At 31.6% G+C, this 27,942-nt stretch overlaps 1 protein-coding gene across 1 annotated transcript in view; it reads right to left on the bottom strand.

Annotated features, from left to right (window-relative positions):
• Positions 1 to 27,942, bottom strand: part of LOC148283666 (ecdysone receptor-like) — a gene marked incomplete at its 3' end in the record, with an annotated part of 719,211 nt that overhangs the window by 570,334 nt on the left and 120,935 nt on the right. Inside the window, exon 3 of the mRNA XM_088243474.1 lies at positions 2,284 to 2,855. The remainder of the gene's footprint in view (positions 1 to 2,283; positions 2,856 to 27,942) is intronic.

Genomic DNA, 27,942 nt, shown 5'->3' with positions numbered 1-27,942 from the left:
TCATACAAATACACATAAACACATCCTTTTGTTGTTCCACAAATTAATATGTAAAATTTTTATTTAGAAACTTCGCTGGTCTGTCTTTAAACCGTATCTTTTTTATGTTATTATATCATTGTCAGCTGTTTGTTTCTGTAAAATAAATTTAAAAAAATAAATGTATAATAAATCGTTTTTCTATAAATTCTGCAAAATATAAGAAGGATCCTTGTTAAAACATCTACTTAATAAAATTTATCTGGGTGTAATTTTGATAAATAATTTATTTGTTATAATTTATTGAATTTAAACAAGTCCACCATGTCAGGTATCGAATCTAGGCGAAGGCGCCACAACTCGGCGGACGTATCCCCACTCGATTTTTAACTAAGAGTTACCAAAAAACCAGAATTCTGAACGAGTGAACCCATCGTCACATACTCAATAATTGAAGAAAACGAAAACTGGCCTTTGCCAAGCCTAATTAAATACCCTTTGAGAAATTCTCAACCATACGAATGCACAATGGACGGCGGCATAATGAAGACTTTTGCATTCCTCGGGACGCTATCCTGGCGATCAGGGCGCTGTTTACTAGGAAGAAGACGCACATATTGCAGCGAACCGTCAAACTATGAACCTCCAGGACGTGATCAGAAAACGTCATCAGTCCCTCGGACCAACCAGCTAGTTGTTTGCTCTTGACCGGAATAATTTTGCAGTTCCTTGACATCGACTGCACGTGTCTAAAGAATGCCGATAGATCATTCGTGCGCTTGGCTCAGTGCGTCTGTGTCGGTAGTGGTGACACCGGGGAGACACGACCAACTCTTCGGCACGTTTTAGAAACTAGTGACGCATCTGTTGAGGAAAATTTGTTTACGATTTTCTAATCGTCAGCGCCTTATCACTGAACTTAGCGAGGGTCAAACGCTAATCAAAATAAGATTAATGATAATGCCAGGAAAATGTGTAATTCCTTGTTACGAATAAAAAAAAACGATAATTATCGGGAGCATAAACGTAATATTTTTGATAGTTTAATTTAATGCTGCGTTGAAGAATCAATCAACATTTTTTGTGTCATTTACTAATTCAATTTTTTAAATATTTTTTTAGCAACCCGCCATAATTTTCCTTTGAACCTAATTTTAGTTTTTTTTTATTTAGATTGTTAGCTGTAGACGCTGATATAGATATCAGCGTTTTCTAACCGCAGGTCCGCGGACCAGTACCAGTCCGTTGAGATTTTCTACCTGCCTGCAGAAATACTTTTTTTTTTAAATAAAAATTATTTTTTACGTTCTTATGATTTACCCAAATAATTCAATTGTGGTAGAGTGGGGTGCAAACCTCGTACCTTTGATCCATGAGTCCACGACACTAGCCACGGGACCAAAACACGAATTCAATAATTACTGTACTAAAAAAAGCGGCGTTTCTTATTTCTATGCCTGTTATAATTCATATTAAAAACCAATATATAAACGTTTTTATATCCGCGTTACCGGTCCGCAATTTTTTTCTCTTATTTTCACCGGCCCGCAGGCTTAATAATGTTAAAAAATGTTGGTCTAGATTGTTTAGTTGCAGACATATAGGTATATTGTAAAAAAATCTTATTTTTACTGTATTTTAATAATTTAATAACAGTTTTACTATAACATAATCATAGTCTTCATATTATCAAATATTCATATAGTTTATAATTTATGTAGCTTAAGTACATGTATTTTTATGTCAGCGTCAGCAGCGATGAATATTTCCTAGCAATTCTAGATGTCAAATTGTTTTGTTGAAAACCCACTTTTTACTATGAGGACTAAGGACTTATCTTATTTTTTATTTTTTATAAACGCCGTTTTTCGGCACTGACACTAAATATATAATATAATCTCAGGAGCAACACATAGATACCTGCTTTTTAATTCGATTTAGGTGAATGGAATTCAAAACCCTGTGCATTCACTGAGAACCCATATGATTAACATTATTATCAAGCCAGACATGAACCAAAGACTGTCCGTTCCATTTTTTAACAGAAGTTTGATTCAGCGGTAGGCAAAAAAATCGTACAAAGGGATCGCAATATTTTGTACAATAAACAAGTACAAATGTATATAAAAAACAAATAAGGGTGATTTACATAGATATAAAAGAAATATATAAAAACAAATGTGATTTAACCTTGTATGAATATTCGTGGGAGAAAATAAACATTATAATATGTAATACGTAGCAAGTTTATGTACAACTAAACACAAAATTGTAAAATGTACGCATAAATAATTGAAAACATACCTGATGGAGAAGCTTTTGATGATAAATCCTCAGAAAATCCAAAAAACAATAATCACCGTTAAGTTCAAATTCACTTCACTGGACCAAAAAACTTGTTTTTTTTTACCAAACCAATAAAAATTCACTAAAATATCAGTAGCACTTTCAGTTTAATAATAAAATGACGTCACTTTAGAAGTATTTTAAGTTTAAACGCATATAAACAAAATAAAACTGACACGATTTCTATGAAATGCGAACGCAACCATTAACTTATGACAAAAAATATTTGTCTTATAAGTCTGGTACAGAAAAATGCTATTTTTTTCACTTTTTTATACAAAATTTATGCGTACAGTTGTCTTTTGATTTCATAGTCAATTTGTCAAAAGAACGTTTCGATGCATTGAAATTTTACATTATAACACTTCGTTGTTCTACTATAAGATAGTGCATCAAGGTTCTGGTCTCTAGGGGCTCAACGGGACGCCGGGCTATCACTCGCCAGGGGCGGAGCAGCGAAAGGGGCCCGCGGTCACTTCGCCGCAGGGCCGGCGGGCGCGGGGCGCCTCCCGTGCGGACATTACAGATTACTGGAAAGGAGAAAGAAAAAGAATCAACAAAATGCAATCATCATTATCGTTTTCATAAAAAGCCTTATTATACCCATATATGTTAGTTATGATGGTGCGATTGCCGAGGATTCTGAATTCCGCATCAAAGATCCGAGGTTAGAACCTCGCTCTAACACAAATAGTTTCATCTTTTCTGAAACGGATGTTTCCAACAAAAAGAAAATAGTAAATATTGAAAAAAGCATTCGATCAATTCAGTGCATCATCAGGTGGTCGGTAAGGCTGTGATGATGTTACTTTAATATAAATTCGGCTTCATACAACAATTAATACAACTCATTTAATACAACTCGGCAAACCTACCAATACTGTGGCAACAATACTTCGACATCATATGGTAAAAATGCAGTCATCAATAGACTTCACACTCTAGGCAATGAGTCCCAGGACATTGGTGACTCATTTCACATGAAATTTAGTACACATAAAACGGCTCTTCTCCTGTATTTCATTGGTAATAGTTCTAGAAAACTATTTGTTAAAAATTGTTTAAACTTCTCTTTAGTGTTTTTTTTTCTTTTTTCGTACAAAATATTTCTCTCCGTCATTTTTTTTCTTACGTCATTGTATATTTTTATTCATAAATATATACTATTTACCTAAGTATTAACTTTAAATAATTATAAATATAATTAATTTTTTTAATCATTTAATGTTATTCAAAATTACGTTCTTATTTTTTTTTTAACTGGTTCAAAGTATTTCGAATACAAAATTATCATTTTTTTATCGATAATTCTATAAATGGTTTTATATAGTTTATCTTTTTTAGACTTTCTTAATTTGTTAATTAATAATATTGTTTTAAATGCTCTGTATTAATTATAATTATGCTTAGATGTATGTTTATTTATTTGTAACTAGTATGTAAAAGGCACTAAGTGCCGTTTATTTTAATAAAATAAAATAAATGTTAAGGATATCAAGATATAGGTATTATACGTAACTTAACGTTATTTGCTAAGCGACAAGCTAATTTCAGCATTTTTTCTTCGAAATCCGGTGCAATATCTCGCGAGTGCTCACGATGCTGCTGCCTGGAGCCGCCCCTGATGAAGGAATTAGCCGACTCCAAGCAATTCTCATCCAAACGAGGGTTGTCAGGAAAGGGGGATATAAAAATTGCACTCTCATTACGGTTTAGTGCGCCAATATTCATTCCTCCGCGTCGCACTGCTAGCCATAAGCCATTCGGATCCGCGCGCGGAAATGCAATATAGCGCCGCGGCTGTGAAGGGAGAAGCCGGGGAAGGGGGGTGACAATCTAGATTTAGATGTTTCCAGAAAGCGGAAATTCCTGATGAATTACAAATATATTTAAAGACAATTCGTTGCCAAGTCAAATTAAATACGATATCCATAAACTACAGTTGTGTTAGAAACCTAAATGATTCAGTATTAGATAGATAACAAAGGATGTCATTCTTAAGGCTGTAGTCTGATAAAAAGTAAAGAAATCATACGATTTCGCCATTTTGAAACGTAATTATTTTCAAAATCTTTAAAACATCAGAAAAACATAATTATTTGTTAAGATTCGTTTAGTAAAAAAAATACTTTAAAGTTTTATATAATTACTTTTCGACTGGCAGATAAGGCCTTTTAAAAGTTGGACTAGACTTAGATACATTTGCATTCGTTTAAAAACGAAATAATGTTGAATCATTTAAAGATAATAGATTAAACAAGAAATTAGTGAAATCAATAAATAAATGCGAGCATTTAAAACCACATCTTTTTTTTGTTATTTTATCAAAAATTCTGGGTTAAAGTATGCCCTTAATAAACGGTTTAGAAAAACAGAACAGTTGAATATTTTAGTTTATACTCTTTTTTACGGAATTACATTTTTTTGTTGAGAGGAAAATTTGGATGAAAATATTTTATTTCTTCAGTTTTAGCTTCATTTGAGGGCCGATATGAGTATTCATATTTTGCTAAAAACACACGGTAGAAATACAAAATTTACAACCAGAACAGGTTTAATAAAAAAACATAATTCCATGAGAAAGGGCTAAAACATTTTAATCTGTATCATTTTTTTCGAAGATAATTGAAGGCCACACCCAAAATAAAATAAAAAATAGGATAAAATTTGTGTGGTTTTAAATGCTCGCATTTATTTTTAAAACCAATATTCAATTTTTTTCACAACTATCCTGTTCAATCTATTATGTGTAAATTATTTTGCAAATTTTACTTCGATATTTCACTTTTACATTGTATCAATGAATCTTAGTTTTGTCTAAATTTCGAAAAGCGTAATCTGCCGCTCAAAAAGTAATTATGTTTTATTATTTATGTTTAAAGCATTAACTTTGTGGTCAAACATTTTAATTAACGTTAGTAAATATTTTAAGTATGTAAAACTTTTCAGTTTATTTTTTATCAAACATACCTAAAATAATAACATTTGTATTTATCTACTGTTCTTTTTTTAAAAATAAATAATTAATAAAATCTACTCCTGGGAGTATAATGTATAGTATATATTATACTCTCAGAAGTTTTGTAATAAAATGTTATGATTATTATTATATTATGTTTACTTATTTCATTTATTTAACGCCACAATCATGGAAAAAAGCGGTTTAAAATGGCTAAATTGTATGATTTCCTTTCTTTTTATCAGACGATAGCTTTAAAAATGATTTATTAAGAAAATATTTCAGGATGTTTAAGGGCTAACCCCAGAAAATGATTATAAAAAAGATTATTCTATTTTTATTATGGATATAGATTAATTTTTGTAAAATAGGTTTTCAATGTTGGATTAACAAATTTTAAAATAATGTATTTCATTTCATATTATTATGTTAATTCTTATGATTTTTTCTAATTGTATATCATTTCTAACTGTAATTTTACAAAACTATTTGATTTGTCAGCTTAATCTTTTGAATCAGTAGCGATTTCCAAATTGGTATAAATGGTTCAAATGCGTATTTATCGTGCATTTTTTTTAGATTTTGTTACTCTAATTTTACGTTTGAAAGTTTTCTTTAACTCGTAATAAATTATAAAATTATTTATTATAAGTAAATAACACAAAAACTAAAACAAACAAACACTGTGGAATATAAAATAAGACTTAAGGAAGGTAAAAACAATAATATTGATTGTAACATGTCTCGATTAAAGTCGATCAAAAATGTTGACTAAGTAAATAAGTCAAACTCTTATATCGCTGTAAGAACTTAAGATAGGTTTGTCGTGAACAGAGTTATTTGTTATCAAGCACGATAACTTTAAGAAAATAGAATAGACGACATTATGGCGCCTCCAAGGTAAACAAACAATATAAAGTATAAAGGACACCGGAACTAAGGAAAAATCAATAATGTCCTATTAAAAATAATACTCACTCCGCGCAACATTATCAAACTCGGATTATACTGATGTTAGATTCTACGTGTCTCCGCTTATATGTTGGAAAGGTTTATTTGACAAAACCTAAGGGAATTAATCAATGTCACAAGAATTATACATTATATCACGAGTATTACGATGGCAATATCGCGAGAGAAAATCGAGAATTAATTGCGGAAATAACTCTTCCCCGAAGTCAAAAATTACTGTCGGCCGAACATCGAAAACATCTTTTCGATTGACGAAATCACTTTACGCGATTGTTAAAAGTAATTTATGGCACATAAAAGTAAGAGATTGATAGCATATTGAATCTGAAAAACCAACTATTTTGAGGTCATGTGATGTTCATTTGCTCATTCGATCCATTAAAAACGTACTACGGAAACTACATTTCTTAATATAACTTACGACGGCATTTTTTCAATTAAGAATTATTGGAGGAGCTCCAGATGAAATATTTGGGCCTTGAATAATGATATATTCTTCTACGGTTTTTACCTTCTAAAAATATTCATAAGATTTCTTCTTTGATAGCGAGGGATAAAAAAAGAAAAGTAATGGTAGATTTAGAAACTTTTAAGCGTAAACAAAAAAGTAACGAGGACGCAATGGTCGACATAATTGTTATAGGTGTGTAATATTCGTACACAGACACTGTGTATATTTTTTAAGTACCGCGGTGACTAACTCGCACAAACGAGCCGGACCAATACAAATGGTAGAATTTTTTTACAACCAAATACTAAAATTTCCGTGCATTACGTTGATCCAAAATCCTTTAACCTTTCTTGAACCTAACGAAGTCTACACTAAAAAAATGTAGTGTCAGAAGGCAAAAGCCTGCGATAATAAATTAGCAAAAACGTTATTAAACATAAGCCAGCGTATGCGAAGAAAAAATAGATATATTGTAATGTATTCATTTTATATAGTTGTCCAAATAAAATTTGAACATCTAGTTATACCTTGACTAATAAACAATGTACTCGTATATACTAACAAAAATAATTTCAAAAACAAAACATTGTTATAAAATCCAGACGCTTTCTGATGACACTCTTATCTACCTACTTATGTGGATGTTTGTTTTTGATGAATACCATTGCCATCCCACGATCCCACGATCCCACGAAACGATGCGATAGACCCAGCATCCCTAATCTCTTTTGCCAACTTATTAAACATCTTAAGTCTTTTATGATACAGATTGTTTTGAGATACCTGGATCTTGTTTTGGGACGTCTGAAACCCTCGTCTCCCTTCGTAGGACAGCGATGAATTTCGTTGTTACGCTGAACATTACTAAACATGTAATTGGACAATAATTAATTTTTTTTATAAATATTAGCGCAAATGTGTTTGAAATTACTATTTGCTTTACCGAAAGGATGTTCAGTACCTACCGTCAACATATATTGAATCTCTGTATATCTGCCACATCTCAATATCGTCCTCATTCCCCTATTCTGAGCTTTCTGCATGACATTATGCTGATTTTCATTGCTCAGAAAGAAAATGCTAGAACAATAATTTAAATGTGGCAATAAAATTAGCTTAAAAATTAAATTACTAGTATTTAAACCAAAATTGATTCTTATTCTATTGAAAAATTTCAACTTTTTAGAAATTTAGCTGTTGAAGTACTCAAAATGTGATGATAATTTTAGCTTATAATCTCATTATGTACTGTCCATAAATGGTAGGTACCAGTTAATTAAGTATGTCTTAAATAAGAAGGCAAAATAAAATTAGATAAAAATAGGAAATTTTAGTAGGTAATAAGTGCGTAGGTAGGTGAAGGTACTTACAGAGTAGAATTAGATTTTTTTAAATACAGGAAATAAATTTTATGTAGTTTAAATATAATATGTATGTCTCAAACATTTTGTAAGTGAAAATTATTGATGGAAGTTCATTGTAATTTATTATATAAATAAAAGACGAGTGATACTTTAATCCACAAATTTGGAATATCCAGTGACCAGTTTCACCGCTTTCGCGACATCTTCGAGACTGGTATCTTTATTAAAGAGTTCAATGTATTTATACAAAACAGAGGTGAGGATAGATAATTCAAAGTTATTTGAAAGTAAATTAAATAAAGTTATTTTTATCTTAAGGATCATTATCAAAATTTTTTCTTCGGGTTAACAAATGAGTTGATATAATGCTATTTTAATGAGTTAAGTATTTTATTTTATTTTTAGTGTCCCATCCTTCGTGAGTGCGGTTTTGTTAATAATGATATCTGAAAAACCGATTCCAAATCTGTGGATTAAAGTATCACTCGTCTTTTATTTATATAATAAATTAATATGTCTCATAAAATTTTGTGGTGTATTTTTAAATAATAAAGAAGGCTTTTGTAGATTCATTAAAATTTATGAATCCCTTGATTACAATTTCATGAAGATTATAACGATGATAAAAATAAACATCGACAAGAGGACGCGGACGCGTTAAATGAAGCGACTATAATTGTCAAGACATCAGACAACATTGTACCAACACCCGACAAACCAACACCGAGTACTTGAAGCCTTGACCTAGTGAACTGGGAATAAATATCCAATTATATTGAGCCAAACAAGGCGGGTCATTGTTAACGAGACCGACGCGGTATTAGACATGCTGAATAATATTTCTAATTTGATATCTGAATTACTCAAATTACGTACGAAAGAGGTGGATCAAAATTGCGGAAAAGTAACGAGAAAACAGGGCAAATCAACGGAGGGACGCGTAGAGAACAGGGTTCTAGAATGTGTCAGGGGAAGGCATTTGTGTCACACAAAAACAACAGAATCAGAAAAAAACAGAAAACGGACAAACATTCAAAAGGAAACAAATAATAAACTAACAATGCTTAGAGTATGCTGAAATGTCTGTAAACATAAATTTATATTTTTATACTCTTTAAGGATTATTTTTTGAGCTTACCCTTGTATTCGGTAGTAATAACCGCTTACAGTCTGTGTTGAATGCCGCAGCGAGACTTATTTTTGGAATCTCTAAGTTCAGTTTTTTGGCTACGAATTTCACTGGCTACGTTTACCACAGAGGGTGGAATACAAACTCTGTTGGCTTATGTATAAGTCACTGCACAACTCTGCTCCAGAATATCTAAGGGAACTCTGCATTCCAGATGAACTAGCTGACAGACGTCTTACGCTTAGATCAGCTACGTCAACGTCGAAAGGAAAAGTTATTATGCATCTACGCAAACAGCGCTCTAAATTTGGCGAACGCGCATTTGCGGTCGCAGGCTCTACGGCATGGAATGCTCTCCCAGCAGAGGTCCGAAACTGTGAGAATGAAGTGATTTTTCGGAAAAAACTTAAAACCCACTTGTTCTCTAAATCATTTGAATAAATTCTTAGCATGTGTTGACAAAGTACATTATTTTTCTTAAATTTAAAAGGTAAAATTAAATTTATATCTTTATATAATCACTTTGTAAAGCGCCCTTGAGGTAATATATTACGAAAATGGCGCTATATAAGTTATCTAAATTATTATTATTATCAAAGGAAAATATTATAGAGTTAAAGGGGAAAAAATACTTAAAAATGTATACGTTTAAATATAACTAGATCTACTGTTTATCTAGTAAATAATTATATGAGAAAATTGACTTACGCTTGTATAAGAAATTCATATGATGACTTTGGCTCGATTACCTTACCTCAGTAAAAAAAAGTTTTTATGACAGAATTAATAAACAAGCCACGATGAACCGCGCATCAAGCGGCTTTTACTGCTATCAAATGTGATGTTTTTGCAAGGAGAGACGGTTTAGATAGATATAGAACTTCAACACGTCACAACACAATTGCAACTTATCCAAATATAAATTTAAAAACATTTGCATAAGCGAGAGCTACAGTAGAACAATAATTGGTAACAAACAGGCGACATGATTCGGGGTCTCATGTTAAAATGACCCTGATTTAGCGTTGATATCATATAAGGGACAGACGCAATCAATCAATTCAAGAATATTTATATTATAGATATCTTCATACCAAAATTAATAATGGCGGGGCAATATCATTATAAATGTATATTTTTCTTTTATGAAATGAACAAATATAATCCTTTTTGATATGGCACTTATTGAAAACACTGTATATTTTGTAATTTAAAGAATAATTATTAAGCAAAAATAGAAAATACATAATTGTAAGACGTCACTTCTTATTATAGAAGACAAGTTTTTTTTCTTTCACGTGACGGTTAATTTAGGTACATAAATATATACGAGTAGATTTATTTATTTCCATGCATAAGTTTGTACATTATTTGAGACAATAAGTACCAACTCCGCGGGACTAAAAATCCTGTGTTAAGATGGGACGAGCAATTATATGACACAGACACATGAGTATTTCACCACAAATATAGGATTAGAAATTTAAAAAAATATTACAAAAAAGATTTTTAAAAACATATATATGGCACATCAATATGGTAAACAGTAAACTCAAGCATTTGGAAAATCATCAAGGAGTTTCCTACTCAAATTCCTCCCATTGAGGAAAACCCAGTCCTTAACCTTTTTTTTGAAAATATTTTTTTTCTTTTAAAGCTTAATACGTTCTTTCAAAATATTGAACACTCCCGGTGCGATAAATGAGAGATGTCTCTGAGCAAAAGTCGTACGGGTTTTGGGTATGACATAATTCATGCTCCGGGAAAACTTTGTACGGACTTTCTGCTGAGACCTCTCCATATTCAGAAGTGTGTAAGTGCTTGTTTTAGGTACGATTGTCTCATATCCAGCACATTCATGTATGGGAAATGATGTTCTGACGGGTATGTTGGAGGGCGCCGGACAATTATTCTCAATAATCTTCCGATACATTTATATGTTAAATCAAATTAATAAAAATTGTGTTTTATTGTAGTATTTATTTTTTTCTGAATATAATAAATAAAAACAAAAACATTTACATTTACAGATCTGTGACTAAATATAAATTTTGTAGATGACCATGTTAAAAACAAACCGCCAGCAAACGCGTCAGCGAAAGTTGAAGGACGAGACCAGAAATCTAATAATAAACATTCACCACATAATCAATTCAAAAATCAAAAATAGTGGCGGAAAATTGGAAAAATGTGTAGGCAATTCAATTTGTGCGCAAAAAGCGATACGTCTTCCTACATACGGACTTGTCAAAATAGTAGACACGGGTCCACATCAAACGTCGGCAACATTTAATGTGGGAAAGCGTGATATAATGAGGATGAGTAAACACGGGGAATGGACGCTGAAATATTCGCATAGAAATTGGCAAAATTACTGGCACCGTCGGAACTTGTGCGGACGCTCAAATGCGTCTACTGTGATGTAACGTCCCCGGCAGTCTCCCAATTAAGGAATTATTTCTCCACACGATGTTCACGTTAATGCTGTTTTTTGCGGTGTTATTTCTGAACATCAGAAAATTCAAGATTTTTCAACGAAATCCACATTCGAGATTTGAAAAGGTGCCTCGTTTGTCTCGGCTATTCAAATGAACGTAGGTATGCAGAAAGCAGCCAGCCATAGAAAAGTGAAACTGAGATAATAACACTTTTGTAAAAAGAGTGCATTATCAAATTTACAGAACAATTGGAATGTTTTTGACTTTGACAAATGATAAACAATGAGTACACAATTTTTTTAGTATTACAAACAAGAATCTAATTATGTATTTGACTAGTTTTAATGATTTTTAAAGTACCTTATTTTTTTCAGTGCTGTGGCTGTTTTCTGTAAACTGAGAAATGTCATTTTTATAATCGACACTATTTTCAGAAGGCGATTAATATAGTTATTTGTATAAAAGCGGCCTGACTGTTTTTAGCAGAAAATAGAATTGACCTTACTGCACCCAAAAACACCAATATCTCATTTTTGCGAAATTGCGGACTGGCTGCTTTCTGCACAACTACGTTCAAGTGATATGCGTGTACGAGCGGTTGGAGGTCAAGATGTCGGTCATGTTCAGTTTTGACGATTTTTACCATGGCTAAAATGTTGTTGAAAAACAACAGGAAACATTTTTTTTATAATTTACCGACCACAATGCATAGGGCACTGCATTGGCACTCTTAGCGCATCTGGATCATTTTTGTTACCTAGAAGGTAAGGTTATCAGTCTTACCAGTCCAGGGACAGTGAAATATTGCAGGGTTAAATCACCATTTAAACAAATATTTCACGTCGACCCTGCTAGGAATTGAACCTCAGGAATGGTAGGCGAATGTGCTAATTTCTACCAACTCGATATCTTGATACTCAGGAATTTTACCGAATAGCATAAAAAATATTTTAAACAAAAAAGGACGTTTAAATCAATTTTGCGGCAGATTTAAAAGAAATGCATCACTTTTACTGAGATTAGTTTTTTTTTAATTCCGGAAACCTCAAAGCGATTGATTAATATCAAAACACAGGTGTATACGACGAACCACAGATTTGTGGGGATTTTTCAACCAAGCTAGGATTTACCAAAATAAAATTTATTATTATAAGAATTAATTTATGCACTAAACAAAAACTTACCACCATAACAGTAGATTTTTTCGTTTGGGGAATTAAAGATTATTGAATTGTATTGATTTTTTTTCCTGAAACGCTATTTCTAATTTAATTTAATTTAATTAAAATATATAACCAAGCCATACAAGTTTTGCATGTGAATATATAAAAAGTTAATACAATTTTTTTAGATAATTTATAAGATGACAGTCAAAATAAAAATCGTGCAGGTTGAAAAGAGGCACAGGAGTTGTTCGCCAACAGAAAGGCTATGGACCGGTCATGGATTAAGCAAACAATAGTAAAAATAAAATAAGATGTAAAAAGTATTTTCGGTAAACTAAAGCAAAGGCGAAAATTCTGACCAGCTGGGGATTTGATTGATTACACATTGACTTTACTCCAATACTAAAGGGGATCAATAAAAACATTAACAATTTAAATGTTATATTAGTTTTCGCAGTGTGATTGTCATTCAAAATAATAAATAAAAAAAATACATTGAAAAAAAAAACTTAAAGTGAGTGTGCGAAACTGAAGAAAAGCAACAATTAAAATGAACGCATAAACTTACGGCAAAAATATAAATGAATTGTATTATATTTTAATGATTTTTTTATATATTTTATTTCTTTTTTTAATTACTTTAAAACAAAAAAGTACCCTTTAATCTTTTACAGAATATTTTCGTTTCTCTTTCTTATATTACACAAAAATATTATACCTGTCTATTTATTATAGAAGCCAAAAATCATAAACATTTCTTGTGTTATATATGTATTTCATTAATATATATTTAATTTCTATGTAATTATCCTTTATTTTTTTAATACCCTGTTTTACCTGTTATGTATATTATAAAAAAACAAAAAAATAAAAAAAAATAAAAAAAATTACCTCTTTAAAGACGCTAAAAAAATGGTGCGGTGATGTAAAAGCTAAATACGATTCGTTTAAAATACAAATATTTAAAAACAAAAAGTTAACATGTGAATACAGATACATACTATTTAAAACTATATTTTCCATTATTTATAGAAAATAAATACAATTTAGGCCTGTTATAGGAATATACGACTTTATTTATTTTTTTAATACCAGGGATATTTCAAGTATTGTATACATATTTTTTATTATTATTATTATTATTATTATTACTTTATTTCAGTAAAATGGCAACATAGCGCAGAGCCAATTCTACCATATAAACATGAACATAATTATAAACATAACATAAAAATAAGTACATAGTTTAATAATAGATGACAAATATAATATATTAATGTGCACACTTAAGGTTTACTTGCTGTTTTTAACAAGTTTTTGACTATTTTTTTTTATGTATGTTAGTATAAGTATACCTATGTTACAGCCACATAAAGATTTATTAAAGTAAAACTGAAAGTTTATTATATTGATGCAGTATTCGATCAAATAATGAATTAAAGAAAATCAAACACTCGATGTTCCCAGATAAACTATATAATTTAATCAGCACGTACCGTGTTTGAGTAAGATTAGGATAACTTGGGTGACGCATGTAGTCCAAAGTCTAGAGTCTAGACTGCCTCCATAAAATGAAGGAGAGGAAATGACCAAATAAGTTTTTAAAAAAGTGAAAAATAAGCTGGAAATATGTCAAGAAATGAAACGGAAAAGGTTTTGTGCTCGAGAGGAGGGGAAAAAACAATATCTCAAAACGTGAATTTAAAAACAAATTTCCGAGTGACGAGGACATTTTCAAAACTTAAAATTTACAAACAAATGTGTATTTTTGGCGGTATGGTAAATCGTTGCGGAATAATATGAATAGAGGAAAAAAATATTCATGCAAAAGAAAAATATAATATCATAACTGAAAATATTTTATGATAACGTACAACATAATATATTACGCATACTTTTCACCTTACAATTTTGTATAAAACCGTGTTAATTTTGTTTCGCTGGTCCCCGGCATTACGTTCGACAAATAAAAAGACACTGAATGTAACTACTGACGACTGCGACACGGTGCAAACTTTTAGGAGATGAATGTTTTTTTTAAATCGATCGTATAGTTTTATCTCGTTTATGTCTCCTGCAATGGTAGCTAAAACTTTAAAACGAATTCAATCTGCACGGGATCACCCAAAAAAGGCGATACATTCAATCATTGTTCTTGAGTACCTACCTAGTTTACGATTTCTGTTTTCGGATTTTATTATATATATAATCAAGATAGCCAAATAATTATGATATTTTAAGCAGTAAATTAGCTGATGCTAGTGCACGTGTATTTTAAGCGATGGTTGGTTTAAACAGTTAGATAAAAATCCTAAAAAAGTCTCAATAAACTAAATAAATTTAAAAGTAAAAAAAATGTTTAAAAAAAAATATTATAAAGAAATTGAAAGGATATATACATATGTACTTTTTCCAAAAGATGTACAGATATGGAAGTTAAATTAAGCAGGCACAGATTTGAATATCGTCACACCTCACTAGGGCCCAAACAGCAAAATTCTGAGTTTTTAGAATAGATGTCTCAGAAGAATCTTAGGTGAGCAGTGGTCTGACTTTGAAAGGAATGAAGTAAGAAAAGAACGGTAACAGTAAACTACAGTTTGCCATCAAACGAAAGCGATACGGTTGGCTTGGCCATGTACTGTGAAAGCCTCCTGAGACCCTTAACCACGCATACCTACTTAACAAGGCCTCACGTTTCGACGTCCTGGACGTCCACTGCCAACTGGCGGCTTCCGTGGTGTAGTGGTCAAGACGCTTGACTCACGCACGGAAGGTTCCGGGTTCGATTCCCGGTGAGAACACACAAAAATAAAATGTGATTTTTCTTAAGCCTGGGTGCTCTGTGATGTAATTCACCACTGTAATTAGGCCTCCTGTCCTGTTGTGGTGCAAAAAAAAAAAAAAAATGTAAACAAAAAAACTGTTCATCGGCTGTTCATGTCATAATTACAGGACGCGAACCTGACTTGGGAGGTTGTGCGGGAGCTGGCAGCCAACATATATGCCTGGAGGATCATCGCGGACACCACATGCTCCAACTTGAGAGCGGATATGGAATGATGATGATGATGTGAATATGATCACTCAATGAAGCCAGTATTTTGACATCCACATCCACATTCCTTACAAGAATAACTGAAAAATCTATACATTAATATAAAAAATGGAGAAACGCCTACACTGATATTTAAACATGGCGACGATAATTTGGATTGTAAATGACGTATATCCGTGTTCAACAAAGGACTTTTAGGGAAAAGCTTCTTTTGATGTGATTTGATGCGGAACTATCGTCAAACACGAAAACAAATCGTTAGCGTCGCCAAATTCGTATTTCATCAAACGAAAATCACGAAGAAAGTCTTAAGCTATGATTTTTTAAGAAAGCGGTGCCGTCATGAAGAGGTTAAAGACGCCATTAAAACGTTGTCTATACAAACCAATAGCACAGGTTTCTTAGAGAGCGTTCATTGTGAGCAGAACGTCAAACAGCGGTGCCATCATTTGCAGGACGGCCGTCATAGCAGTATGAACGGTTTAAGTATTTTTTTTCATGAAGTGGTTAACGTTTTTGTGTCTGAAAATGAGTTCAAACGTGATTTGGACTATGAGAATTGATTTTGTAGGAAAATCACTAGTAAATTAAAATTATCGATAACTATTTACCTTCAAAATATACCTACATAACATTTTAAAATGCGAATTTTGTCTAGACTGTACATTTTTCGCTGAAGTACGTCTGATTTTTATATTTAAAAAAAGTTAAGTAAAATTAGATTATCACGGTTGCCATATAACAAACAGCAACGCTTTATTTAAGTTGACATATCTGGTCACCGTTAAGACAGCCGTCTTGTTACGTCCACTACACTACATAATATTATAACGGCCGCTATATAACGCAACTGCTTTCCAGTGAAACCATAGCTTTATGCGACAAAAAGTTAAGTTAAAGATGAGATATTGTTGCGTTTTGGTCAAAATGGGCAAAATGATTTATTTCGTTTTATATTTTTTATGTAATCTATTTTGACGATTGATAATTTAACGTTATTACAAATTTGACTTTTTTGGTTGAATTCACCTGTACTAGTGACGAAGACAATATTTTGAGTTTGCTTAAACTTTTGTAGACAAATTACTGGGTTTTACTCTTCATGAAGTTTATCAAGGTTGATAGGTACTATAAAAAAAAGAGAATTTGCAAAAAGAGAATATGATAATGAAGGTCATAAAACCTGTATTACGCCCATATATTGCAATAGAGATGAAGAAGATATTTGGAAAGGGAATATGAAAGCCCAAGTATTTAAAAAGCTTATGACTTAAAAATAATTATATTACTCATAGCCAAAAAAAATTGGCTCGAAAATAGCACGGTTGTTAAATAAATTGCATTTTGAATATTGATTCTAAATTTTACGTAGCTACTTTATGACACTACTTCTAAATAAAAACTATGTGTTTTTATAGATTTCTGCAAATAATGAAACACGTATTTTTTAGTTTGTAAATATTTTCAAAATAAAATAAAAAAAACGACAGTAATCGTAATGTGACATTTGTGTCACATAGACAATGCCTCAAAGTATTCTCAATTGTCAAAGAAATATGAAACATGTTTAAAAAATTGTTTTGATTATTTCAACAAAGAAACTTTCCCTTACTAATCGTAGAAGCATATTATTTTTCTCTTTACTGTGTAACATGTTCTCTCATTATATTTGTGAAAAACTTTAACTGGATGTATGTACTATTTTTTATATTTTGTAATCTAATATAACAACTGTTGTTTTCGTTAATAAATATTTAAAAAAAAACAAAAAAAAATAAAGCGCGAAATATGTATAACTAGCACGTATAATTTTTAAATATTTTTTTAGATATTTCAAATACGCGTCCCTGCTAGTTTCAGTGAGTGAATCCTAAATGAACTTTTTAGAAACCAACATCATCAAGAATCATCTGTTTATGAGAAAATTTACTGTGATTGCATAGAATAGTGAGTAACTACAGTGTAACATTAATTTAAAATAAACTTTGGTGTTTATTTTGGATTTCGTAAGCACTGAGATGGTTTGTAACAGAATTGTCACATGGTGCTATAAAGAGTTAAAAAGTTTGATTTTCGAGGAAGGCCGAGAAAAATAAACCCCGTCAATGCCTCGACTTTTCCTTAAAAAATATTATCTACCTCTATTATAATAACTTTAAACCTCGATAACTAAATTGACAGTTAAAATTATGGAATATAATATATTTATTACATTCAGCAATTGAACTGCAAATTCTACTACTACCATCACGCCTGTTACCCGCAGGATTAGGCAGAAAGTAGAAATGAGAAGTTGGCAATAAGCAATTTTATTGACCGAAGATCAATAGTGAAATCAAATTGATATATTTTATAAATAAAAAAAATATATATTTAGTTGGTTTTTTTTAGAAACCACTCAAATCAAAATTCAATCTTAGCTAAATCTGCTTATCGAAATAATGTAAATAAAGTTACAGTGTAAATTTGTTGATGAGTAAATAAATATTTACAGAAAATGATTGGCTTTGAAGTAAGTAAATAATTCAAAAGGAAATTAATCTCAAAAGCTATTAACTCTTAATAGATCATTCGAAATCATTATCAAAATAATTACAAATTCAGATTTTGTGTAGTCAAAATGCGGTTCACATAGTACCTAATAAGGATGAAATGTAATGTTTATTTATTTATAAAAATATATACATTTTATCAATATGAAAATATATTTATATGGTTCATTTTATAGAAATACTTGTGTTCTTATGATTTACAAAAATATTACATTTTGGGGCACCATATTCAACAAGTTGTAAATAACTCTTAGAAAAAAATCATATTGAACTGCACGTTTACAGTTCATCAGTAGGTAAAATAAATGACGTATAATTAAATAGACACTTTATTTTATTAATTTATTAACAAACAATTTTATTTACATTTATTAAGACACAAATCCCAACTCCGTGGAACTAAAGGCCTGTGTTGAGTTGAGACGAATACTATACGAAGATAATATAACAGTGGACAGACGCAGCGCCACGCGCCACGGTTCGATTCCAGTCATTTGCAAGAAAAAAACCCAAGAAAGTTTTAATTGGTCTGGGTTTGCAGTATATTTGTAGTGTTTATGCATAATATGTTAGTGTATAGTGAACGGCGCGCGGCGGCCGGCTCTATTCTTACGGGTTTTGCTATCCTAGTCGGTCACAGGTCCTTGCTATATAACTGTTGTACAAAATATAAGAGTTTTCATTATTAATCAAAGTATATTGATTGAATCTAACATTGTGATTACTTGCGCCTGGAGTATTTAAGGATCCAGGCCAAGGATTTTACAGTATTTTTCTTAACTTCCTTACATTTTCCCTCTTTGCCATCTGCAGATAAACCTCTAAAATAGAGACAACGGATTATTCACTAAAAAAAATGAAAAAATACACATAATAGGAACATAATTTAAAAATAAAACGCAGCGCATTAATACAATATAAAAAAAACAAAGATGAACATTTTATCATGATCGTAGAACAACGACGCATGTGATTTTCTTCAACTTTACACGAGAGCGGTTTATTATTTTTTTAAACTGTGTCATAACGCGACAAGTATAAAATAATATCTTTTGATGCTTGGGTTAGTTACATACAATTTTTATTTCAAACCTGGAATATAAAACCTTTTTAAGATCATACATAAAAAGTTAATGTCGTATTTTTCGCACATCCGTCGTTATTCCACGATCACGACGATTTAATTTACATGAAACAACCAACTTAAATAACAGAAAAATCACCAAGGAGTTTTAAATTCAAATTCCTACTGAGAACCAAAAGAATGAATTAATAGATAATATAGAGGGTAAATTATTATTATTCATTTAAATTACAAGTTGCTGCAAGTAAAAATACTCCGCTTGTTATTAAATGCGTTTAAAAACTAAGCAAGAAGCCGATAAATTATAATTTGCAATTAAATTCGAATCAAGCCGTAACTATTCGCGGGAGGCGGAGGCTAATTACAATTTATGGGGTTGTTTTCATACTCTTGAAGTCGGCTGGTTCAAAGAACTACAAACTTAATGCAATATTAGGAACAGGAACCATTATTGCTAGTCTCTAAACGTAGCGCAGTGGCGTTTTGTGATGCCATATACAAGGTTAAAGGTTCGTTTCCTAACACAATCATAATACCAATTACGAATATGCTGCAATAGAATGTTTCACAAGAAACTTACTTGCCACAAGTTGATTCGAATTTTCCAACCGTAAGTTATTTACAACTCGTTGAAAATAGTCAAAAAAAAAATTTTGGGTAACTCATGTGGATTACATTCATTTAACAAAATATTTTTTTTGTTTTTAAAATTCATATTCTATTGTTAATGATATAATTTTTAACATCTTTTATAAAATTAACATATTACAACAGAGATGGAGAAGACGGTAATATAGAAGTCTACGCATCTACAGGGCTTGTGACCTGTCAATGGCTGGTTTAAGTGGCCACTTTACACACTGTGTAACATTCACCATTCTGCCTATATTTGAACATCTATATTCCTTCAATTCTTTCATCTGTTGATGTTTCTGAAGTTAAAGAGCTGTAACCTATATTTATGCGGGTGAGATTCATCTAATTGAATTATTTCACCTACATACTAAGCAACGCCTGAAAATGTTATTTTTCAATTTCTATACTTCTTCATAGACCAGGTGGATTTATCAACAATATTTTGAGTTTGTCCAAATTTTTGTAGACAAGGACTAGATTCAACTCCCTGGGGAGCTGTTTATATTGACATAATACAACAAAGATGAAGAACATTTAAGAGACACAGTGTGTTACACAGTGTGTAAAGTGGCCACTTAAACCAGCCATTGACAGGTCATAAGCCCTGTAGATGCCTTGACTTCTATATTACCGTATCTTAAATGTTCTTCATCTCTGTTGTAATATGTTAATATAAACAGCTCCCAAGGGAGTTGAATCCAGTCATTGGCTACAAAAATTTGGACAAACTCAAAATCTTTTATAAAAGTTGTCTGTGTCTTTTGCTAAGTTTGTCTGGTAGTTTATCGCATTTTTTTTCAGTCCGTGGTTTACAAGTCTCGACTGTCTTTGTCTCGTTTTAGAATGTTGAATATGGTATTGTTCTGACATTCTCGTGTTGTGTCCATATTTACTACATCTTTTTAAAAGTTTTAGTTCAAAGTCTACATTACATTAGTGGCAAATTTATGAATAGATTTTAAGGATTCTAGTTGAAAGAGTTGATATATTTAACTGTTTAGTTTGTTTAAAGAGTTCTTAAGTTGCTGTTAGATAAAAAAAGGTCATATACTAACTTTAATATTTAAGTTTGTCTTTGAAATCTGTTTATGTTATTTTTATTTCCTGTTCTCCATGGTAGTTGTATTGGTTTATTTATTAATTGAGATAACTCGTTGCAAATGGCCAAAAATTGAAGTATTTGGGTAAATCATAAGATTTTCATTTAAACGATTTTTTTATTATATATGGATAACTCTAAAGATATTATCGAAACATTGAATGCTACACAGTGATCCCTTAATTCAGCTGATGACAGGTCATAAGCATTGTAAACAAATGTCAGACCTTAATATTCCAAATAGTTTCAACTGTTATATATATATTTATATATATATATATTGTTATATATATATATTTATATATATATTGTTTTATATATATATATATATAGTTTAAAATGGATGGCCATAAAAACAATAGAGAAAAGGGAAATATTGCTTTTTTTTGTACTTGTTAGTAGCTAATTTAATTTATTTTTAAATTTATAAATTTTAATTCCCGCGAAAACAGTTCATTGCATCGGCGTCGTCACGATTCGGTTAGGCTTTGAACTTTGTTTGCGACAGTTTAAATTTAAATATAACATCGTCACGAATCTCGATGTCACAATTGCCAAGGCCAAACATGTCGCGTTTTCGTAAAGACATGTTTTTTCACAATTTTATTTTTAAAATTAGTATGAAAATATTTCTCCACAAATCCATATTGTTTTTTTTTTTATTATAGAAGGTAAAAACATGTACAGAAAATATAAAAGGAAAAATAATGAAACCCACTAAACCGCGAAACCGGCTTGTCAGCGGGTTTCTTATTTTTCCTTTACAAAGAGAAACGTTAGAGAAATTATATAAATTTAAAAAGTAATATAAACATTATTAGGAACTAAAAGCATACCTCATTTTGAAAAGACAATTCATTTTTCTAAACCCAATTCACAAGTTTTTTGTCGTTATTCGTAGTATGTGATAGTTGCCTATTGGCAACATGTATTTTGTTATTTTTATAAATTTATTTGAAAATACATTTTTTACTGTTAGCATATTTTTTCTTCACTTTGTTTATTTTGTCCTAATTTTGATAATTCAGCCGGTCAACAGGAATGAAATTATTATTGTTGTAAAAAGGGAGAATAATCACATTTGTACATATATATTATAGAGAGTCCTTGATAACTCAAATAATTTCTGTCCAAGATAAAAATAAAACCCGTCTCATAAAGATGAACTTAATGTTTTGTTTTAGAGAACAAAAAATCCAAGTAGTTATCTTGTTTTAATGCCAGCAGTAAATCACCTACTTTTGCCAAAAGTATTTAGGAAGGCAGTCTTTTGTTTTACTAACTTTTGCTGGCGACCTTTCGCTAAGCTAAATTTACCGAATAACATCTACGGCGAAACCTGAATATAGTCGAGGACAAAAAGTTAAGAACCGTAAATTAATTTTCTTTTTTCGTTTCTTCAAACAAACGACCTCGACCTTCCGAGGAATCAAACCCGGGATCTCGAGCACGGGCGAACGCGCCGAATACTACGCAAAGATGCGAGTTCTACTCAATAGCCTTTTTCGGGATTGTTACCTAAGAGTTGCTATCGAGCCAAAGACACTCGACCAGAATTTTGCTTGTATTTCACACACATCTTCATCCGCCCGGACACGAAAATACATTAAAAAATTTAGGCATATAAAATCATATAGTAATTAAACAATTTAATTACCAGGGCTGGTATTATGAACGTATTAATAGCGCAGTATGAAGTATATTTACGTACTAAATGCGCATAATAAACGAGATTTGAATACCGGCCCTGGAGTTGGCTGTCGCTGACTGTCCCAAGATTTTCCCCTTCGGGCCTCATTTGGACAGACTCAAAATATTTTTGATTAAAACAAAATGTCTTTCAAAATAATGCTACCAGGAGCAGACAAAATATTCAGACAGGTATGTGTATCAAATATCCACACAGGAAGAAAGGTTAGTAAGCGATCGATATGAAAGAAGAATCTGTTGTTCACAATAATGCTACCAGGGCTGCTATTCTGAACGCTTTCGTGGCCGTAGATAACGGTTTTATATCGCGCATTTAGTACGTAAATAAGCGCTATAAAAACATTCTGTACGGCCACGAGAGCGTTTAGAATAGCAGCCGAAAACAACACAAAATATTCAGATATTTATGCAAAAGGTTAGTGAGCGATCGAAATGTAATAGTGAAGCATATATGTATATACTTATTTTTTAAAGAAACGTTTACGTTCTTATGATTTATCCAAATATGTTGTTTTTTGGACTATTTTCAATAAGCTGTAAAAACTCACTTTTGGAAAATGGGGATCAAGTTGAGGTAGAGTGGGGTTCGAACCTCGAACCTCTTCTCAGTAAGTCTGCAACACTAGTCACGGGACTACAACCCGATCAATCTGTCATTAAATGTGTAAATTTAATGAAATATGTACATGTTATTACTAAGGTTTGTATAATGTTGTTAAATATAACCCGTATCCGACCGGAATAAAAACATACGATTCTGTGTGTAAAATATAATAAAAAATCCTGGACGAGCGTTTTTGACTTCGATGACAAATGTCAGGTAAAAATCATGAAAAGGACAATCGAGTGGAGATAAGTACGTCCCGAAGCGTAGTACTTAGCGCGTTCGACTGCCTTGCTCAAGGTCTCAGATTTGATTAATACAATTAATATTAAACAATAAAGAAAAACGTTCATTCAAAGAACGCACATATTGCAGTTAAAAAGGTCCGCGAACATTATTATTATTATTTTATTTGTTTATTTATTTTAATTTAATTTTTAATTTTTTTGTTTTTTTACAATAAACATAAGTGATAAAACAGAGTGTTAAAAGAATAAAGCATAATTAAATAGCAATGAAATAAATATTAATAGAAAAAATCGTAAACAAAAATCCCACAAAGGAAGAGAAAATAATACAAGAAAATGTTAATGAATTTTTGCTCCTATAAAAATAATAGACAGTTATGATACTTTTGTGTAACATAAGAAAGAAAAAATAAAATATTCTGGAAAAGATAATACGGTATTTTTTTTAATAGTAATTAAAAAAGGAAATAAAAAATATGGTCTTGGTCCAAGACTTTTGCTAGCCATTGTTTAGTTGATGAATATGACTGAAAACGAGTATTATAAGTTTATTAGTTTTGTAGAGATAAATAACGCTGTCTCTAAACTAACATAATTCCTCTAAGTTTATCTGAAAATATACCCCATACTTATATCTGGTGTATCACGTAGAAATTTAACAAATTTGGGTTCCAAAATGAGTTCCAGGTACTAAAATTACTATAGTAAACTATCGTGTTTGAAAAGCCTACTGTCCAAGTTATACAGGTATACTCGTAGCAAAACCATGAAATGGAAAATTTACCTCGCAGAAATAAATTACAGTACTTTATCTTGTGGAAAGTTATGTACCCACGTAGTAGCTATGTTTAATGTTTGTATCAAATATTAATCATACAACATGGATTTAATCTTAGTTAAATATCCTAGTTAAAATATCATATAAAAATCTTTCATTTAACCAAACGTAAAATTTTACTTTTATTTTTTTAATTTACATTATGTGAGTGTTTTTTTAAAATTTATTTACAATTTTAAAAAACCCGTTAGCTTAATATTATAAATTTAATATTGTCTAGTCATTTTATGTCTCGTCTAGTCCAGTTAGTTCAGTCATCATGTGCTTTTTCAGATTGATTTTAAATTTGTCTCCATTAAAAGTTTTCAAGTAGTAAGGTAGGTCGTTGTAGTGTTTAAGTCCATTATGTAGTATTTTTGACTGTCCTGTGTTTGTCTTTGCTTTTTCAATATGATAGTGTTTTTGTTGTCTGGTGTTATATTTATGTATGTCAGCATTTTTGACTAATATTATGTCGTCGTCTTGTATGTAAGAGAAGAGAGAGTACCAGGCGGGTTTCCTACCTGGTAGGTCATGTTCAGATCATATCCACAACATTCACTGTGCTCTTAGGGAACAAAGAACTTAATGATTCCTTGGGTATGCGCTTCGCAGATTACGAAAAAGCGTTTGATAGTCCGCATAGACCTAGAATCTGGAAAACACTTTTTTTTATTTTTTTTTATTTGTTTGGATAACCAACAGCTATAATTCTCTTATATTTTTATATATATATATATATATAAAAACAAATAACAAATAAGCCAATTACAGGTTTTCACAAGTACATAGCATCACAGTAAGTTAAAAAAGATTCTCGAACATAAAATGAATGGTAATTTAATGTAAATCAAAACAAAAAAAAAAATACTAAGAATTATTTCGAAAGCAAATGCCGTACGTCATTAAGATTATTTGCTAATAAATCTATGTTACATGATTTATTTATTACATTAAAATTATTAAAAGATCGCCATAAATATGAATTTTGCCTATAATTAGATGAAACAAGAGGTATGAAAAGAAGAAGGTTATTTCTTAGAACTTTGGAAGGAACATTGATATAAAGTTTGCATGGTAGTTTAGGGCAGTCGGTTGAACCAGAGGAATTTTTTAGTATAAACATTATATTCGCTATATATAGCATATGGGATGCTTATAAAACTAATCAAACTTATTGGATCCCTTCACTCAAGTAGTGAATGCCGGACCAGAATTAACGATGTTGCCACAGATTGGTTGGAGGCCACCACTGTAATTCGCCAAGGTTGCGTCCTTGCACCATTTCTTTTTATAATCTTTATAGACTTTATCCTCAGAAAGACAATTCCACTATATCGATGAAAATCCATCTCCTCCTCCAAAAAACTCCGCATGCATGGGTTTAAAAATCAACAAGGCAAAAACCCATGTACTGTGTGATACTTCGTGCCTTGATGCTCGAAATCCCCTGGCTCTGTCAAACCAAATCATCGAAAGGATCGAGAGTTTCAAAAACCTGGGAGTATACGTTAAAGAAAATGGCAGCTTTCAAAAATAACTGGGAGTGCGGTTAAGAGTAGCAGGCGCCACATTTATTAATGTGAAGGCTGTCTGGAGATCGGATATGTACTAGGTGAAAACCAAATGCCGCCTATATACACAGAAAAATTCTGAGCTTTGAGGATAGGTGTCTCAGAAGAATCTTGAGTGTGCGGTGGTTTGACTTTGTGAGGATTAAAGTAATAAGAGGACAGACGCAGCAAACGGCGACAACTGTCGTCAAGCGAAGGCGATGCGGTTGGTTATGCCAGATACTGCGAATGCCTTCTGAGAGCCTGAACCACGCTTGCCCATTTTACAAGGCATTAAGTTCTCGAGGTCCTGGACGTTCATTGCTGACTGTTCATCGGCAGTTTATCTCAAAACTTCGGGACGAGAACCTGTCTTGGAAGGACGCAAAGATGTTGGCAGCCGATAGAGATGCATGGAAGCTCTATGTGGATACCATATGCTCCAACTAGGGAGCAGACATGGAATGATGATGATGAAAATTTGACTTTTTTGGTGTAATTGACACATAATTATTCCCATTTCTTTCCTTTCGGTTTATATACCAATTACAGAACAGACGGAAAAAGCTGTTTTCTTTTAAGATCAATAATCAAACTCTGTTTTTAGTGTGGATGTAATATTATCGATACGCTGCCTCGGTAGTCCAATGCGTCCTTGAGCAGAGCTAGCGCGCCGAAATCCACCAGCTAATATATTAATTATTCTCATTGTGAGGAGGTCCTGTGCAAAAACACATAAATTTTACCGAATAATTGTATTCCCGCGCCATTTGTACCTATCAGCGGCATGTCTAGCAATGAGCTTATAAAAAAGAGCACATTGAAGGCCAATTCTGGACCAATATAACAGTGAGACGTTGGTGAAATTAACGATATTCGTCGACATAATTTAGTTGAAACCTCTATACAAAGATTTGAATAGTATGTGTATTAAATTTGTGGTAAATAAGATTGGTACCATGCTGAGACTTATGATTAAAGTAATAAAGCGCAAGCTTATGGGGACGACATTGAAAACAAGTATTTTTACATAAAACATACCCTACTGTGAATAAAATAACATTTTTTTTTTTTTAAATCTCATTGATAAACCCTTACGGGTTACATACATTTAACAAAATATTTTTACTTTTAAAATTCACATTCTACTGTTAATGATAATGTTTTAAACAGATTTTGTAAAGGTTGTCTGAGTCTTTTGTTTAGTTTTGTCTAGTAGTTTATTGTATAATTTCAGTACATGATTAATTAGTCTCGACTGTCTTTGTCTCGTTTTAGAAGGTTGTAAATGATATTTTTCTGAAATTCTCGTATTTTGTCGATGTTGACTACATTTAAAAAAAAAATTAGTTAAAAAATATTTTAAAAATAAGCCCGAAGATATTGAGTCTGCCTCGTAGTGTAATGGTCAGCGCGTTTTCCTACAACGCAAGAGGTTTCAGGTTCGATTCCCGACGTGGTTGACATAAAGTATTTATTTAAAAAAGGGTGTTTTTACACTAGAATATTTTATAGTCCCTGGACTGGCACCTAAAGCGTAAGACTGATCATTTTCCCTTCATGTAACAAAAAAAATGATCAAGATACGCTGAGATTAGGTTGCCAATGTAGTGCCCTATGCACCATTAGGTGTGAAAAGGGAATGATGATGATATTAAGTTTATTAACACATTTTTTTTTTTGCGTTTTATAATAGGTGACATGACATTAAAAATTTAAAAATGATGTGTGTTCATTTGGGTAACTCGTGCCAAGGAAGATGAACTGTTTCTTACTA

The sequence above is a fragment of the Micrasema longulum genome, unplaced genomic scaffold (assembly GCF_059751315.1).
Source record: "Micrasema longulum isolate JH-2025_06_02 unplaced genomic scaffold, ASM5975131v1 h1tg000214l, whole genome shotgun sequence".
NCBI lineage: Eukaryota > Metazoa > Arthropoda > Insecta > Trichoptera > Brachycentridae > Micrasema > Micrasema longulum.
Note: the sequence above shows the minus strand (reverse complement) of the source record. Positions and strands in the feature narration are given on the sequence as shown.